The sequence below is a fragment of the Stenella coeruleoalba genome, assembly GCF_951394435.1.
Source record: "Stenella coeruleoalba genome assembly, chromosome: 21".
NCBI lineage: Eukaryota > Metazoa > Chordata > Mammalia > Artiodactyla > Delphinidae > Stenella > Stenella coeruleoalba.
Genome location: NC_137167.1, coordinates 29,053,259 through 29,070,865, shown reverse-complemented (window position 1 = coordinate 29,070,865; position 17,607 = coordinate 29,053,259). Strand labels below are relative to the sequence as shown.

General features: G+C 42.3%; 1 long non-coding RNA gene across 5 annotated transcripts in view; it reads left to right on the top strand.

Annotated features, from left to right (window-relative positions):
- Positions 1-17,607, top strand: part of LOC307179743 — an 893,234-nt gene that overhangs the window by 286,287 nt on the left and 589,340 nt on the right. Inside the window, exon 1 of one of the 5 annotated variants that reach the window (XR_013825540.1) lies at positions 11,811-12,319. The exons of the other annotated variants lie outside the window; for them this stretch is intronic. This is a non-coding gene — a long non-coding RNA (uncharacterized lncRNA). Of the gene's footprint in view, positions 1-11,810; positions 12,320-17,607 lie in introns of those variants that run through there. 5 annotated transcript variants of the gene reach the window in all.

Genomic DNA, 17,607 nt, shown 5'->3' with positions numbered 1-17,607 from the left:
CACGAACCCGCGTCCCCTGCATTGGCAGGCAGACTCTCAACCACTGCGCCACCAGGGAAGCCCTCCCCTCCGTTTTTATGAATGAAACAAGATGTCAGTGAGCTCTGATTCTAAGTGCTATTTCACAAACCTTATTGTTTGATTTGTTAGTGAATAATTTTACCAACTCGGCCGTATTGCTTTGTGTGTCCCACGACACGGCCCGTGAGAGAGGACTTGACTTGCCAAGGATCGTCCTAAAGTGCTTTAAAAAAAGTCAAAGAAAACCGAGTTGCAGGAAATGAATTCCACCGGAGCTTTCATTGAAATATGAAGATCCTTTCCCCCCAGCCCAGTGCATTTAGCTCAACTGCCCCTCCTGCTTCCATGCCTACTCCCCTCCTTGTCAGTCCCCCACCTGCAGCATCTCCAGACCAGACCCGGCCGTTCTGGGCCCTGGTGTGGAAACAGATCACTTCTGCACTTAAATTATTCTCCAGAGAACAGTCTTCATTTCCCTGACTCTGAAGGTCGGAAATATTTTTCCTATATCTGAAAGGAAAAAAAGTATCCCAATGGCTGGCCAAAAGAAAAAAAAAATTCCCTTCTTTTATTTTATGCCTGGGAATCTGAAAAGGAAAACCTTCCTCTGCTTCCCTGTGATGGTGGTGGCAGAGAAGGGGCAGATGGGCCCTTACTCCAGGGCAGGGACAAAGGTGCTGCTCAGAAGAGGCTGGGCTACGTCTCCTGATGACGAGAGGAGTTGAGCATCTTTTGTCCACATGCTTGTGTCCGGGCCTTCTCTGCCCGTTAATTAAGGACTGCGTGCTTTGAAATGTAGGTTACTTAAATATTGAGGCTTCTGACAATGCTACTATCACATTTTTTTATGAAGGGGACACTGAAGTTAAAGAGTTTAAATACCTTTCTAAGATCAGAGTTTGTGAGTTGAAGAACTGGGAAATGAGCCTAGGTTTCTCTGACTCCAAAGCGTGTTCTTTGCATCACCAGGATTTGCCGACGCCAGTGTCTTCTGCCACCATCTGAGGGCTTGCGCGTGCTCTACCTGCTTGGGTCTCACAACAGTATTTGCCAGTTTTAAACAACGACACAGCTTTCTTCCATTAATTTTAATCTATAAGAGTATTTTGTTATTTTTTTCTTATTAGTTATCTATTTTATATGTATTACTGTATATATGTCAATCCCAAGAGTATTTTGTTATTTTGTTTTGCGGTGCCCTTTTTGGAAAGAATGAATGTAAGGGAACAGTTAGAAAGATATTGCAGTGAGTAGGTGCCTCTTCTGAATACTGTCTGTCCACACACAACATGGAAGTGTTCTTTCACGGTTTCTGGTGATCAGAGAACATTTTTATAAGCGCATGTGAAGTTAACTAATATTACTAAATTTAGGGCCTTTTCATGTGTGTGTTTTACTTTGGATATATACAACTGGCAATACAAAATTCTTATTAATAGAGCATCTAGCATATGACTAGAATCCCCACGTATTATGACATCAGCATTTTGATTGGGAATCGTTCCACGTGATGGCAGGATAAAGGGAGTTTAACGGTGTTTCACAAGGAGTCATAGTAATTTCCAAATTCTACTGAGCGCTCCTTGCCCCGAGTTTCCTTGTAGAGCTAAAAGCAGAATCACGTGGCAGGGATGTGTTTCGGGTCTGACAGAACCACCACAATGTCCCCTAATTAGTACTGGTCCTTTTGCATCTTTGACTTAAATATTGGAAACTAAAAAGATTTTTTAAAGAGATAAAAAAGTGGAAATATATGGCCTTCAGAAACCATTATGTCATGCTTAAGACCTGACAAAAATAATGTTTTAAAAGAAATTTGATGTAACTAATGTAAACCAAGTACAAAAAGGGACCAAACATCATGCTAGCAGGTGAGTCTGTAAAAAATAAGTACACATACCTGAAAACAAGAACCCTGTTCCCCCAACACACAAAACACATCCCCCAAACACACACACACACACACACACACACACACACACACACACACACACACACACACACACACACACACACACACACCCCCCTGATGCAGTAGTGATTAATTCATTGTACAAGACCTGGGTCTACTCTGGACACATTTATGATGTGAGGCAAGTTTGGTTTTGGTCAGCCTTTTAACACCCAAACCCTCCCCTGTACAAATAGTGAATCAGGTAACTCTGCTACCCTCTTTCAAGTGAAATATTTACAGTGATAATTGGATTGTGGTATTCTCGTTTAATAGGAATTTTTATGACTCTCAGGAGCTCTAAAGGAAAAAGAAAATGCTCTTTTAGCTGCTTCAGATTGTGTGATGGAATTGTCCACCTGAGTTCACTTTTTTGTTTATCCAGTCAGGACAGCCCCATAGGTCAGCAGTGGGGTCCCTAGACGAGCAGAGTAAGCCACACAGCTGCAGAGAGTTCCAACACGCCTTGTTTTGGGCACACTTTCATTGAAGGTTTTGCCTCCAAATTTTGGTTGCAAATGAGAGAGAGCCATCAGTGGCCCATTTTCTGCTAGTCCTGGGAAAGTTACCCATCAGAAGATCTTGAATGCAATACTCAGAGAGAGGCGTTCATTTTAGGAGTTTCTGCATAATGAGACATTGTCCCTTTAAATGGCCTTCTATCCTCACTGATTGGTCGGTCTGCATACATGATATGTTAGTGTCTATGATTACTAGGGAGAAAGGAAAAACCAATGCAGTAAGATATTGACTTGACCACAGGGGAAAAGGAAAATCTAGGCTTGAATTACTGACATTGCAACAATGGCTGTTAAACTTGGTATTGAAAGTAAGAGGAGCAGAGAAATAAAACACCGTCAGAAGAATCCTGGTCCAGAGTAATAACAGATCACTCACTATTTCTCTTGGCTGAGAGCAAACTCAGCAACAGAAGTCTCTAGAGTGTGGCTGAGGCCGTTTTACAAAGGCTCATTTACACAAGGAACATTTGTGCTTCTAAAGAGAAACGGACCAGCCTTCCTCTCTCCCACCCACTTCCCCTGTATTATGACACATTCACGATGTGTATGCTTGTTTGCAGTAGTTAAACACACACCATGGACCTGGAGTGTAGTCTCAACATCAGTAGCTCTGTGGTATGATTTCCTTAGCACTTTTTAAACCCCTCTCCTATGGAGTTTTACATCCCAAACAAAAAAAAATTTATATAGAGAGATTGGTTCAAGATGGCGGAGTAGAAGGATGTGTGCTCACTCCCTCTTACGAGAGCGCTGGAATCACAACTAGCTGCTGAACACTCATCGACAGGAAGACACTGGAGCTCCCCAAAAAAGACACCCCACGTCCAAAGACGAAGGAGACGCCGCAACGAGAGGGTAGGAGGGGCGCAGTCACAATAAAATCAAATCCCATGACTGCTGGCGGGGTGACTCACAGACTGGAGAACACTTATACCACAGAAGTCCACCCACTGGAGGGAAGGTTCTGAGCCCCACGTCAGGCTTCCCAACCTGGGGGTCCGTCAACGGGAGGAGGAATTCCTAGAGAATCAGACTTTGAAGACTAGTGGGATTTGATTGCGGGACTTTGACAGGACTGGGGGAAACAGAAACTCCACTCTTGGAGGGCACACACAAAGTAGTGTGCACACTGGGACCCAGGGGAAGGAGCAGTGACCCCACAGGAGACTGAACCAGACCTACCTGCTAGTGTTGGAGGGTCTCCTGCAGAGGCAGGGGGCAGCTGTGGCTCACCAAGGGACAAGGACACTGGCAGCAGAAGTTCTGGGAAGTACTCCTTGGCGTGAGCCCTCCAGGAGTCTGCCATTAGCCCCATCAAAGAAGCAAGTAGGCTCCAGTGTTGGGTCACCTGAGGCCAAACAACCAACAGGGAGGGAACCCAGCCCCACCCATCAGCACACAAGCAGATTAAAGTTTTACTGAGCTCCGCCCACCAGAACAACACCCAACTCTACCCACCATCAGTCCCTCCCATCAGGAAGCCTGCACAAGCCTCTTAGATAGCCTCATCCACCAGAGGGCAGACAGCAGAAGCAAGAAGAATTATAATTCTGCAGCCTGTGGAATGAAAACCACACTCACAGAAAGATAGACAAGATGAAAAGGCAGAGCACTATGTACCAAGAGAAGGAACAAGATAAAACCCCAGAGAAACAACTAAATGAAGTGGAGATAGGCGACATTCCAGAAAAAGAATTCAGAATAATGATAGTGAAGATGATCCAGGACCTCGGAAAAAGAATGGAGGCAAAGATCAAGAAGATGAAAGAAGTGTTTAACAGAGACCTAGAAGAATTAAAGAACAAACAAATAAAGATGAACAATACAATAACTGAAATGAAAAATAAACTAGAAGGAATCAATAGCAGAATAACTGAGGCAGAAGAACGGATAAGTGACCAGAAAGACAGAAAGGTGAAAATTACTGCCAAGGAACAGAATAAAGAAAAGAGAATGAAAAGAAATGAAGACAGCCTAAGAGACCTCTGGGACAACATTAAACGCAACAACATTCGCATCATAGGAGTCCCAGAAGGAGAAGAGAGACAGAAAGGACCCAAGAAAATATTTGAAGAGATTACAGTTGAAAACTTCCCTAACACGGGAAAGGAAATAGCCACCCAAGTCCAGGAAGCGCAGATAGTCTCAGGCAGGATAAGTCCAAGGAGAAACACGCTGAGACACGTAGTAATCAAATTGACAAAAATTAAAGACAAAAATTATTGAAAGAAACAGGAGAAAAATGACAAATAACATACAAGGGAACTCCCATAAATAAGGTTAACAGCTGATTTCTCAGGAGAAACTCTACAAGCCAGATGGGAGTGACATGACATATTTAAAGTGATGAAAGGGAAGAACCTACAAACAAGATTACTGTACTTGGCAAGGATCTCATTCAGATTCGATGGAGAAATCAAAAACTTTACAGACAAGCAAAAGCTAAGAGAATTCAGCATCACCAAACCAGCTATACAACAAATGCTAAAGGAACTTCTCTAAATGGGAAACACAAGAGAAGAAAAGGACCTACAAAGCAAACCCGTAACAATTAAGAAAATGACAATAGGAACATATGTATAATAATTACCTTAAACATGGATGGATTAAATGCTCCAACCAAAAGACACAGGCCTGCTGAATGTATACAAAAACAAGACCTATCTATATGCTGTCTACAAGAGACCCACTTCAGACCTAGGGACACATACAGACTGAAAGTGAGGGGATGGGAAAAGATATTCCATGCAAATGGAAATCAAAAGAAATCTGGAGTACCAATTCTCATATCAGATAAAATAGACTTTAAAATAAAGAATGGAGTCTTCCCTGGTGGCACAGTGGTTGAGAGTCCGCCTGCCGATGCAGGGGACACGGGTTTGTGCCGCGGTCTGGGAGGATCCCACATGCTGCGGAGCGGCTGGGCCCGTGAGCCATGGCCGCTGAGCCTGCGCGTCCAGAGCCTGTGCTCCACAACGGGAGAGGCCACAAAAGTGAGAGGCCTGCATACTGCAAAAATTAATAAATAAATAAATAAAGTAAAGAATATTACAAGAGACAAGGAAGGACACTACATAATGATGAAGGAATCAATCCAAGAAGAAGATATAACAATTATAAATATATAGCACCCAACATAGGAGCACCTCAATACATAAGGTAACTGCTAACAGCTATAAAAGAGGAAATCGACAGTAACACAATAGTAGTGGGGGACTTTAACACCTCACTTACACCAATGGACAGATCATCCAGACAGAAAATTAATAAGGACACACAAGCTTTAAATGACACAATAGACTAGATAGGTTTAATTGATATTTCTAGGACATTCCATCCCCAAACAGCAGATTACACTTTCTTCTCAAGTGCACACAGAACATTCTCCAGGATAGATAACATCATGGGTCACAAATCAAGCCTTGGTAAATTTAAGAAAATTGAAATCATTTCAAGCATCTATTCTGACCACAAAGCTATGCGATGAGAAATCAATTACAGGGGGAAGAAAAGTAAAAAACACAAACACATGGAGGCTAAACAATATGTTACTAAATAACCAAGAGATCACTGAAGACATCAAAGAGGAAATCAAAAAATACCTTCAGACAAATTACAATAACACGACAATCCAAAACCTATGGGATGCAGCAAAAGCAGTTTTAAGAGGGAAGTTTACAGCAATACAAGCCTACCTCAAGAAACAAGAAAAATCTCAAATAAACAATATAACCTTACACCTAAAGGAACTAGAGAAAGAAGAACAAACAAAACCCAAAGTTAGTAGAGGAAAGAAATCATAAAAATCAGAGCAGAAATAAACGAAATAGAAGCAAAACCGGAGCAAAGATCAATAAAACTAAAAGCTGGTTCTTTGAGAAGATAAACAAAATTGATAAACCATTAGCCAGACTCATCAAGAAAAAAAGGGAGAAGACTCAAATCAATAAAATTAGAAATGAAAAAGGAGAAGTTACAACGGACACTGCAGAAATACAAAGCATCCTAAGAGACTACTACAAGAAACTCTATGCCAATAAAATGGATAACCTGGAACAAATGGACAAATTCTTAGAGAGGTATAACCTTCCAAGACTAAACCAGGAAGAAATAGAAAATATGAACAGACCAATCACAAGTAATGAAATTGAAACTATGATTAAAAATCTTCCAACAAACAAAAGTCCAGGACCAGATGGCTTCACAAGTGAATTCTATCAAACATTTAGAGAAGAGCTAACACCCATCCTTCACAGCCTCTTCCAAAAAATTGCAGGGGAAGGAACACTCCCAAACTCATTCTGTGAGGCCACTATCACCCTGATACCAAAACCAGACAAAGATACTACAAAAAAAGAAAATTACAGACCAATATCACTGATGAATATAGATGCAAAAATCCTCAACAAAATACTAGCAAACAAAATCCAACAACACATTAAAAGGATCATACACCATGATCAAGTGGGATTTATCCCAGGGATGCAAGGTTCTTCAATACACGCTAATCAATCAATGTGATACACCATATTAACAAACTGAAGAATAAAAACCATATGGTCATCTCAATCGATGTAGAGAAAGCTTTTGACAAAATTCAACACCCATTTATGATAAAAACTCTCCAGAAAGTGGGCATAGAGGGAACCTACCTCAACATAATAAAGGCCATATATGACAAACCCACAGCAAACATCATTCTCAACGGTGAAAAACTGAAAGCAGTTCCTCTAAGATCAGGAACAAGACAAGCATGTCCACTCTCGCCACTCTTATTCAACATAGTTTTGGAAGTCCTAGCCCTGGCAATCAGAGAAGAAAAAGAAATGAAAGGAATACAAATTGGAAAAGAAGAAGTAAAACTGTCACTGTTTGCAGATGACATGATACTATACATAGAGAATCCTAAAGATGCCACCAGAAAACTACTAGAGCTAATCAATGAATTTGGTAAATTTGCAGGATACAAAATTAATGCACAGAAATCTCTTGTGTTCCTATACACTAACAATGAAAGATCAGAAAGAGAATTTAAGGAAACAATCCCATTCACCATTGCGAACAAAAGAATAAAATACCTAGGAATAAGCCTACCTAAGGAGACAAAAGACCTGTACTCAGAAAACTCTAAGACACTGATGAAAGAAATCAAAGATGACACAAACAGATGGAGAGATATACCATGTTCTTGGATTGGAAGAATCAATATTGTGAAAATGACTCTACTATCCAAAGCAATCTACAGATTCAATGCAATCTGTATGAAATTACCAGTGGCATTTTTTACAGACCTAGAAGAAAAAATCTTAAAATTTGTATGGAGACACAAAAAACGCTGAATAGCAAAAGCAGTCTTGAGGGAGAAAAACGGAGCTGGAGGAATCAGACTCCCTGACCTCACACTGTACTACAAAGCAACAGTAATCAAGACAATATGGTACTGGTGCAAAAACAGAAATATAGATCAATGGAACAGGATAGAAAACCCAGAGATAAACCCTCGTACCTGTGGTCAACTAATCTATGACAAAGGAGGCAAGGATATACAATGGAGAAAAGACAGCCTCTTCAGTAAGTGGTGCTGGGAAAACTGGAAAGCTACATGTAAAAGAATGAAATTAGATCACTCCCTAACACCATACACAAAAATAAACTCAAAATGGATTAGAGACCTAAATGTAAGACCGGACGCTATAAAATTCTTAGAGGAAAACATAGGCAGAACACTCTTTGACATAAATCACAGCAAGATCTTTTTTGATGTACCTCCTAGAGTAATGGTAGTAAAAACAAAAATAAACAAGTGGGACCTACTGAAACTTGAAAGCTTTGCAAAGCAAAGGAAACTACAAACAATATGAAAAGACAACCCTCAGAATGGGGAGAAACTATTTGCAAACGAATCAACAGACAAAGGATTAATCTCCAAAATACATAAACAGCTCATGTAGCTCAATGTTAAAAAAACAAACAACCCAATCAAAAAATGGGTGAAAGACCTAAATAGACATTTCTCCAAAGAAGACATACAGATGGCCAAGAAGCACATGAAGAGCTGCTCAACATCACTAATTATTAGAGAAATGCAAATCAAAACTACAATGAGGTATCCCCTCACACCAGTTAGAATGGGCATCATCAGAAAATCTATAAGCAACAAATGCTGGAGAGGGTGTGGAGAAAAGGGAACCCTCTTGCACTGTTGGTGGGAATGTGAAGTGATACAGTCACTATGGAGAACAGTATGGAGGATACTTAAAAATCTAAAAATAGAATTACCATATGACCCAGCAATCCCACTACTGGGCATATACCCTGAGAAAACCATAATACAAAAAGGCACATGCACCCCAATGCTCATTGCAGCACTATTTACAATAGCCAGGTCATGGAAGCCACCTACATGCGCATCGACAGACGAATGGATAAAGAAAATGTGATACATATATACAGTGGAATATTACTGAGCCTTAAAAAGGAACGAAATTGGGTCATTCGTAGAGACGATGAATCTAGAGACTGTCATACAGAGTGAAGTAAGTCAGAAAGAGAAAAACAAATATCGTCTATTAACGCATATATGTGGAACCTAGAAAAATGGTAGAGATGAACTGGTTTGCAGGGCAGAGAGAGAGACACAGATGTAGAGAACAAACATATAGACACCAAGGGGGGAAAGTGGTGGGGTGGTCATGGTGGGCTGAATTGGGAGACTGGGACTGACACGTATACACTAATACGTATAAAATAGATAACTAATAAGAATCTGCTGTATAAAAAATAAAGTTCAAAAATTAAAAAAAAAAGATGTGGTACATATATAGAATAGAATATTACTCAGCCATAAAAAAGGATGAAATAATGCCATTTGTAGCAATATGAATGGACCTAGAGACTGTCACACTGAGTGAAGTAAGTCAGACACAGACAAATATGGTATCGCTTATATGTGGAATCTAAAAAAATGGTACAAGTGAACTTATTTACAAAGCAGAAATAGAGTCAGATGTAGGAAACAAACTTATGGTTACTAAGGGGGAAAGGTGGGGGCAGGGACAAATTGGGAGATTGGGAATGACAAATATACACTACTATATATAAAATAGATAACTAGTAAAGACCTACTGTATAACACAGGGAACTCTACTGAATGCTCTGTAATGACTTATATGGGAAAAGAATCTAAAAAAGGGTGGATATATGTATATGTACAACTGAATCACCTTACTGTACAGCAGAAACTAACTCAACATTGTACATCAGCTATACTCCAATAAAAATGTTGTTTTAAAAAATATATATATAACAACAATGAAACAGTCACACTGCAGAACAGTAGTTTTGACTTGTTGAGCATGTTAAAATAGATGTCTGGGTTTTAGCTTTCTATTGCTGCCACAAAATTACAACGATAGTGGCTTAAAAGAACCCAAATGTGTCATCTCAAAGTACTGTGGGTCAGCAGTCTGCTGCGCTTGGTTGCTCTCTTTGCTCTGAGTTCCGAAGCTGAGGTGTCAGGAGGGCTGCCTTTCCTTGCGGAGGTTCTAGGGGAGAATCGGGGCCCCTGGGTCTCTGCTGGCTGTCAGCTGGGGCAGCTCAAGTCCCTAGAGACCTCTCTGCTGTCCTTGCTAGTTGCCCCTTCATCTCATAAACCGCACCTTTGTGTGCCGAGTCCTTCACGTCTTGCTGCATCTCTTCTTCCGGTCTCTCTGCTTCCTCGTCAGCTTTTAAGGACCCAGGTGATTCCCTTGGGCTCGCATGTGTCACCTGGTATAACCTTCTGTGATATTGTGTTTTCTAATTACAAATATATATTTGGCCTTCCTCCTATTTCTGGTACAGAGCCCCTAAAACCCTTGGAATTCCGTAAGTGAGGAGCTCCATAAAGGTGTCTTTTTTATGTTAATGAGGTGACTTTCCTAAGATTGGGGGCTGGTTTCCAGTGGAGCCAGACAAGTGATTAAAGGGCTGGACCTTTCAGTACCTCTCTGCCAGCATCCAGGGGGAGGAGAGAGGCTGGAGTCCGAGTCAACTGCCGGTGTTCGTCAATCATGCCGATGTAATGAAGCCTCTATAAATCCAAAGGATGGGGTTCGGAGAGCTTCTGGGTTGGGGAGCACGTGGCAGTTTGGGGAGAGTGGTGGGCTTAGGCTTAGCTGAGCCATATAACCTTTTATAATAAACAGGTGATCTACTAAATAAAATGTTTTTCTGCGTTCTAGGAGCCTCCCCTAGCAAATTAAGGGAATCTGAGGAGGGGGTCGGGGTAGGGCTGCAGTCTGGTAGGGCTGAGCCCTGTATCTGTGGAATCCGATGCTGCCTCCAGGAGACAGTGTCGGAACTGAGTTCGGCTGTAGGACCCCCAGCTGGTGTCTGAGAATTGCTTGGTGCTGTGTGGGACCATGCACCCCCCGCACATTGGAAATTGAGTCTCAGAACCATTTCGTCTTCGTGTTTTAAAGTCAGCTAGTGAGCAACTTTACTCCATCTGCCAAGTCCCTTTTGCCGTGTGACATAACCCGTTCACGGGGGCCCAGATCCTGCCCACCACAGTGTGAAAGAGAATCATTTCCTTTGAACTGATAAAACCCAGTCAGAATTGACTTCTGACCTCGGAAGAAGTAAAGGGATTAAATAAACAATTCTCACGTATTGACAAGTCCAAGGTGATACTAGTTTCACTGGTTTCAGGCAGACCCAGGGGCACTGGTGTCAGGACACCATCCGTTTGTCCCTCTCCCTGTCTGCCTCACCTTCCACTGGCTTCATTCACTCTCTGACGGGCTCTGCAGGGTGACCCCTGTCACCTTCGGGCCTCAGTTCTACCCTCTGAGCAGCTGCATTGGACAGACATCACCCGTAATCAACATCTCTAATCCAAGTACCAGAACTGAGTCTCCTTGGAATGTGTTGTGTACACACTCCTTCTCGCCCTCTTTAAGAGAGTTGTGTGGCCGGGCTTTGGACTGTGTAGTCCCGGAAAACAGTGGCGGAGGGGAGTCCCACCGTTCTACCGAAACCCATGGGCTGAGAATGAGGGAGAGATATTTCCCAAAAGATAAACAAAGTCACAGTGACCAGAAGACACCAGAGTAGATGCTGGCCAGGCCAAGCTGGGTGTTTTGGGGGTTTTGGGTTTGCCATCAACCTCAAAGTCATTGCTTAGGGCTCCTTTGCAAGTGAGTGTACAGATCAGTTTGGCCCTTGATGTATTAAGAAGTATCTTAATCAGGCGTCTTGGTCTCTCCCCAAGCCATGACTTGTAATTCAGTCCTGGTACTGCTTTACATTCAAGTAAACACATGTTTCTTCTGCAAATCTCAGTGTCTCTGTTTAGAGGGGAGAAAACTGTATCCCGCTAGTTGATTTTGCCACAAGAACTTGTAACTGTTTCCACCACAGCTATTTGTTCTGCTTGAATTCTCTGTCTCCTGTGCTTGGCCAGGGCTCCCCCCGGGGACTTCTGCTCTCTGAGCTGCTTCCTTTCTCTCTGGTCAGATGTATTCCGTGGCATCTAGAAAATTAAATTTAGCCAGCCACAGATTTCCCCAAGTGGCATGGGCCTCTTCGCCTTTTCATGTTTTCACAAAATGCGGTTCACACCATTGGAACCCTGGCGGGTAGAGCTGACAATAGAGGATGAAAAATAAATGATCCCTGCCTCTTTGTCTTTGATAAGAGTACCGGGGCCGCGAAGGGCAGCAACACCACTGACTGCAGCTCCTCTGCCAGGAGCCTGGTGCAGGGAACACACTGGTGCCTCACCCTACGTCTCTGGTGAGCCCTGTCACATTAGCAGGAGCCACTAAAATGGCGTGGCCGGCAGGTGAGTCTTTGTTCCAGCGAATGACAGCCCTGGAGAGCCACTCTGAATTTTCTCACCACCGCCCTGGGGGCAGGGTTGACATCCTGTTAGTGCGGGATGAGAAGCCCTGTTGGGTGGGTAGAGTTTGCAGGAAGAAGGAGATCACATCGTGAATGACAGTTCTCTGCTGTGTGTGCACTGAGTCTTCCGGGATGGGGTGGCGGGGAATTGCTTCTACGTGTGCTGTGCTAACCCCGGACGGCGAGGGCCATGTACTTGGCAGGAGTGACGTGCCCGGATGTGTATACGTATGCATATTTGTGCATGCATGCATGTACATATACATATGTGTATGCGGGGGGGTAGAGTTGGTATGCTATCCTCTTATTCTAGATTTTTCTTCCCCTTTATCTAACATCTCTTTTAAAGACACGTGATCCACCACCTCTGCTGGGTAGACCCCCTGGCATGCCCTGCTTCTTCCAGGCTGCAGTGACACCCCCCTACCCCGTGCTCTGTAACCGCCCACATCTATTTTTGTCCCAACATGCATCACGCTGTATCGCCAGCCCCTTTACTTATTTACTTATAACTTTACTGAAGTATAGTTGATTTACAGTGTTGTGTTAGTTTCTGCTGTACAGCAAAGGGACTCAGTTATACCTATATATATATATATATATATATATATATACACACACCTATATACCTATATATGTATTCTTTTTCATATCCCTTTCCATTATGGTTTGTCACAGGATATTGAACCCTTTTTAGTTTTCAATCTACATCATCTGTGTTTAGCTGGGCCTTGAGCACAGAGAAGGCCCTCAGGATACCTGTTGAGTGAATCAAGAGTGTCAAGGGTGTATGAAAGAAAAAAGAAACCTCCGTTTAGACAATTCTCCTAGCTTGAGAAATCCAACTAGTTTTTCCCCTTTCCTCTCTCAGACTTTGCCCTTAAGTCAATACAATTTTGTGGCAGCACTAAGTACAAAAATAATCACTTTAACGAAAAAAAAAACCACAAGTCTTAAACACTTTTTTAGTGCCAGCCTTCGCACGGACCATTAACAAGAGTAAATACAGTGTCCTTGGTGTCGTCCTTCTTCAGTGCTTCACCATACGCCTCTCAGGGCTCAGCAGCACAGCTGACCCGTGAGGCCCTTCGGTGTCGGGAAGAGGACAGAGCCAGCTCTTCCCGACACAGGGTGTATACAAGTTGGTTCTAACGTGGCTTGGGGCCAAACCCAGTATCGTGGAGCTTTTCTCCCATGTGTTCTTGCTGGAGTTTGACAGTTTCGGGACTTACGTTTAAGTGTTTAATCCATTTTGAATCAGTGGTTGTGTATGGTGTAAGATAAGGGTCTGATTCTATTTTTCTGTATGCGCACATGTAATTCTCCCAGCACCGCTGGTTGCAGAGACGGTCCTTTCCCCATTGTGTGCTCTTGGTATCCTTGTTAAAGATCACATGACCTTGTTAAAGGTCATGTGCGTGAGTTTATTTCTGGGCTTTCTATTCTATTCCACTGCTCCAATCTTCCTACCCAGGCTCTTCCCACTCTAGTGCCACCAAGGTATCTTTATGACACATAAATATTATTCTGTTATTCCCTCTTTTGTCAATCTTTTCATTCATAAGCCCTTTGCTTAAAGCAATACTTCATCGTAGGCTACCTGGGTTATTCTAAGAAATTCAAGAACTACACGTTTTTCACACTAAGGCAGCAAAATTGAAGAGAAATATTACATTTCTTCTCTTTGGGGCAGAAATTGATCACTTGTGTGTGGAAACACTGATTATTTTATTCTAAGAAAAGCTCTGATTTTACACACACGCACACACACACACACACACAATTAATCCCAAGTGAAAAGACCAATGAAATTTTTTGCTTTTGAAAATGTAATCTGGTTGTAAAAGATGTATCTTACCATGTAGCTTATGGGACAAAGTCAAGGGGAGCCTTGGGGGATTCGGGACGTGTAGGGAGCTGTTCCTCTAAAGGATAGTCCTCGCCATGGCACACAAAGGCCCTGGCACCATGTTTTCTTTCTGGAAGAATCTCACACATGCTTTCCAGGCTTAGTCAGATGCGGTCTGTGGGTATGTTCCTACCTCCAGGAAGTCTAAGCTAGTTCCCGTCTGTGATCCCGCAGCACGTGGTGCGCGTCACTAACCCTGCATGTTTTCGCTCAGCAAATCCTGTGTGTAGCATCCTTACCTCACAAGGAGGCTCCAGGAGCTTTCGTTGTTTGCAGTGTGCACATACAACGATCTGATTCAACACGTGAATTTAATATCATATTTATTCTAAGTTGAAGGTAATAGAAACAGAATGAGGGGAGCTCTGAGGAGAAAGAGGACAGGGGAAGTTGCTGGGTGGGATCCAACCTCACCATGAGGATAAGGACCCTTAGGATGGACACCAAGCAAGTGTGAGGCCACCAGGTGTGTGCTCTCGAGGTGCTAGTCTCCTGGGTAGGAGAAATTGAATCTTTTGTCTGGAGCCAGGCAAGTCAGCAAATCTGATGCAAAGAAAAGGTAACTAGGGTAGAATAAATGGTTGCAAACTAAGTTTGAGGGAGAATTAACATGCACAGGGCATCTAATATATGCCCATCACTATACTAAGAGTTTGCACGTGAATTCTTTTTTTATACATTCATATCACCAAACCAGATATCATTATTGCCATTTATGGATTAGGACCTGGGCTCATAGAAGTTAACTCTATTCCATAAGCATATTGAATGCATCCTGTATGACACCGGGTACAAAATCAGGCAAGTCAGAAGCTTGCCTTCCTGGTTCTTGATCTCTAGTAGAGATAGAATAATTCAACACTTAGAGTACAGTATCATAAGGATGATATTTCAGAAATATGCTAAGACCTATTGGGTTCACAGATGTGGATATGATTCAGGAGGGTTAAGGGACACTTCATGGAGATGGTAAAAATGGAGCTGAAACTTTCAGAATAAACAATATTCAGCTCTACAAAGGCAGGAATTGGGTGGGAAAGGGGAAGGCAAGGTCGAGGGCAAGTCACATATGTGACGGCTCATGGCATGAAACACCAATAAAAAATTAGCTATGCCTGCAAAGAAGGCTCCTTGTGGGGAAGGTATTAGAGTAGAATCAGGAAAAATATAGGTGCCAGGTCATGAAATGCTGTGTGTAACTCAAGACAGACTTGCAGATGGGTGCAGTAAGTGATGTAACAGGTATACACGTGCAGAAATGTCTGACTTCAACACCTGGTTCAGTCCACTACCCAGAAACACGAATGTAAGAAGTAGCAATGATGGAGCCCAGGTAAAGCCAAAGGGAAGGCTGAAACCACACCAAGACATGGTGAGGAACCAGGAATCAGAGAACCAGCTGGCTCAGCATGAAGGAGCAGGTAGGAATCAGGAGTAAGCCCTGGGCTTCAAAGACATAAGTGTGTTTCCCAGGTGTCCATCAGTGGATTGATGGATAAAATAGATTTTAATTGTTCTCACCATAGAAAGAAATGATAATTATGTGATGTGATAGAGGTGTTAGCTAACATCATGGTCATCGTGTCACAATATATAAATATACCAAACCAGCAGGTTGTGCACCTGAAACCTACACAGTGTCAATTACAGCTCGGTAAGAGAAGGAAGGGACCCAGCAATGACAGAGGAGGCGTTCCAACAGAAGGCGCACGCGCTCATCCCCTGCCTCTTCAGTGGCTGGTCCATCCTAAAGAATCCTTCCCTGAATTCGGCAAAGTGCAGGTGTCAGACAGCACTACTTTAAACGTTTTCCCCCCATATACTGACCTGGACAAATATAACTACATCAATTAATTTGAGGTATATAATCATAAATTTCACAAGAAGGGAGTTTTTCTCGCCATACCATTACTGATTGCTTTTGATGTGTAATCTGTTATTTCCACCAACAAACACTTTCACAGGCTAGAGGGAAACGACAGAACAAACGACAAAGACTGTGTTCAGCCTGGAAAATTGTTTACTGTGACTGAAAACACTCTCCTTCTTCTCTTTTTAGACTCCTTTTTTGTTCTTGAGGAACTTTTTATTCTCTTGGAGATAATGTCAGAAAGTTAAGATATACTTAAAAAATATACTATGCGAACAATTTGTAAGTAGGGATACACTTAATAACTGTGTATATCAATACCTGTTCCTAATCATAGCTGCTTTTTAGTATTACAAATAGTTTTTGTTTAAGGCCAATTTAAAAGTCAAGAAAGGCAGCTTTTGTTTTTAATTGTCTGTTAGAACTTCTAAGAAATGAGATCTAGTCATAGTCTTTGGAGGAAGGAATTCTTAGTCAGTTATGATGCTTATTTATACTGTCTCTTCCAGCCAGCAGTTTATCGGCCTTTGGCAGAGTCATTTTCCCCCCTGCTATATCAGATTTTTTTTCCTCTAATACCCATGGTCTCCTGACCTTCTCAATATCCTGCGTCTACCCTTTTAAGCTGGACATCAGAAAAATTCACACTTCCTAAAGGGCTGTTATCCCCTCCTGTGGTTTATTGAATTTCACCTGTTGATCTAATTTGAATACACAATCTCAGAGGCCTTCAAATAATTACGCATTTTTTAAAAAGAGAGAAAGGATTAAAATAAAAGTGTATTTGATTTTTTGTTCTTATTGTTTTCAAGGCAAATTTTTACCCGGGAAGCCAGTCCCTTGTCAAAGAAACATTTCTTTTAAAAAGACAACATCGTACAAATGTGCTTGAGTGACTGTAAAAGTTTACACTTCTAGAATTTGGAGGGGAAACGAAGCTACTCGTTAATTTGTCATTTAGAGATGCTGCGAGATAAATGAGTGTTGGAAGAATATTAAATATGAATGTTAATACTAGTGAAGTAACAGCAAGTGAAGTAGTCTGGACCTGTCTTAAGAAGCGTGGCCGGATGAGGCTTTGATGACAAGGTGTGGCTTTGGTCGGTGGGGAACAGGGAGTCTTGAAGCAGAGAGAGAGGGTCCGTTCATTTTGGTGATGGAGGAGGAGTGAAATGTGTCATATCTCGAAATTTACAAGTGCTGTACCACATGTACTGTCTGCAGGAACCCTGATCTGAGCTCTCAGAGAAGGTGAGATGCAGTGATACAGTGGCTCGTGGGGTTCACGCCCCTCCCTCAGAACTCACAGATGGGCAGAGTTTGAGGGACAGCTCTAGCATTGGGAAACAGGAAGGGAGGGCGGGGCCAGGATGGATGGGGGAACGGCTGATAACTTTGCTGGTAAAGTTTTCTCCTGTTTCCCCTCCCAAGCTATCTCTGAACTCCGCCA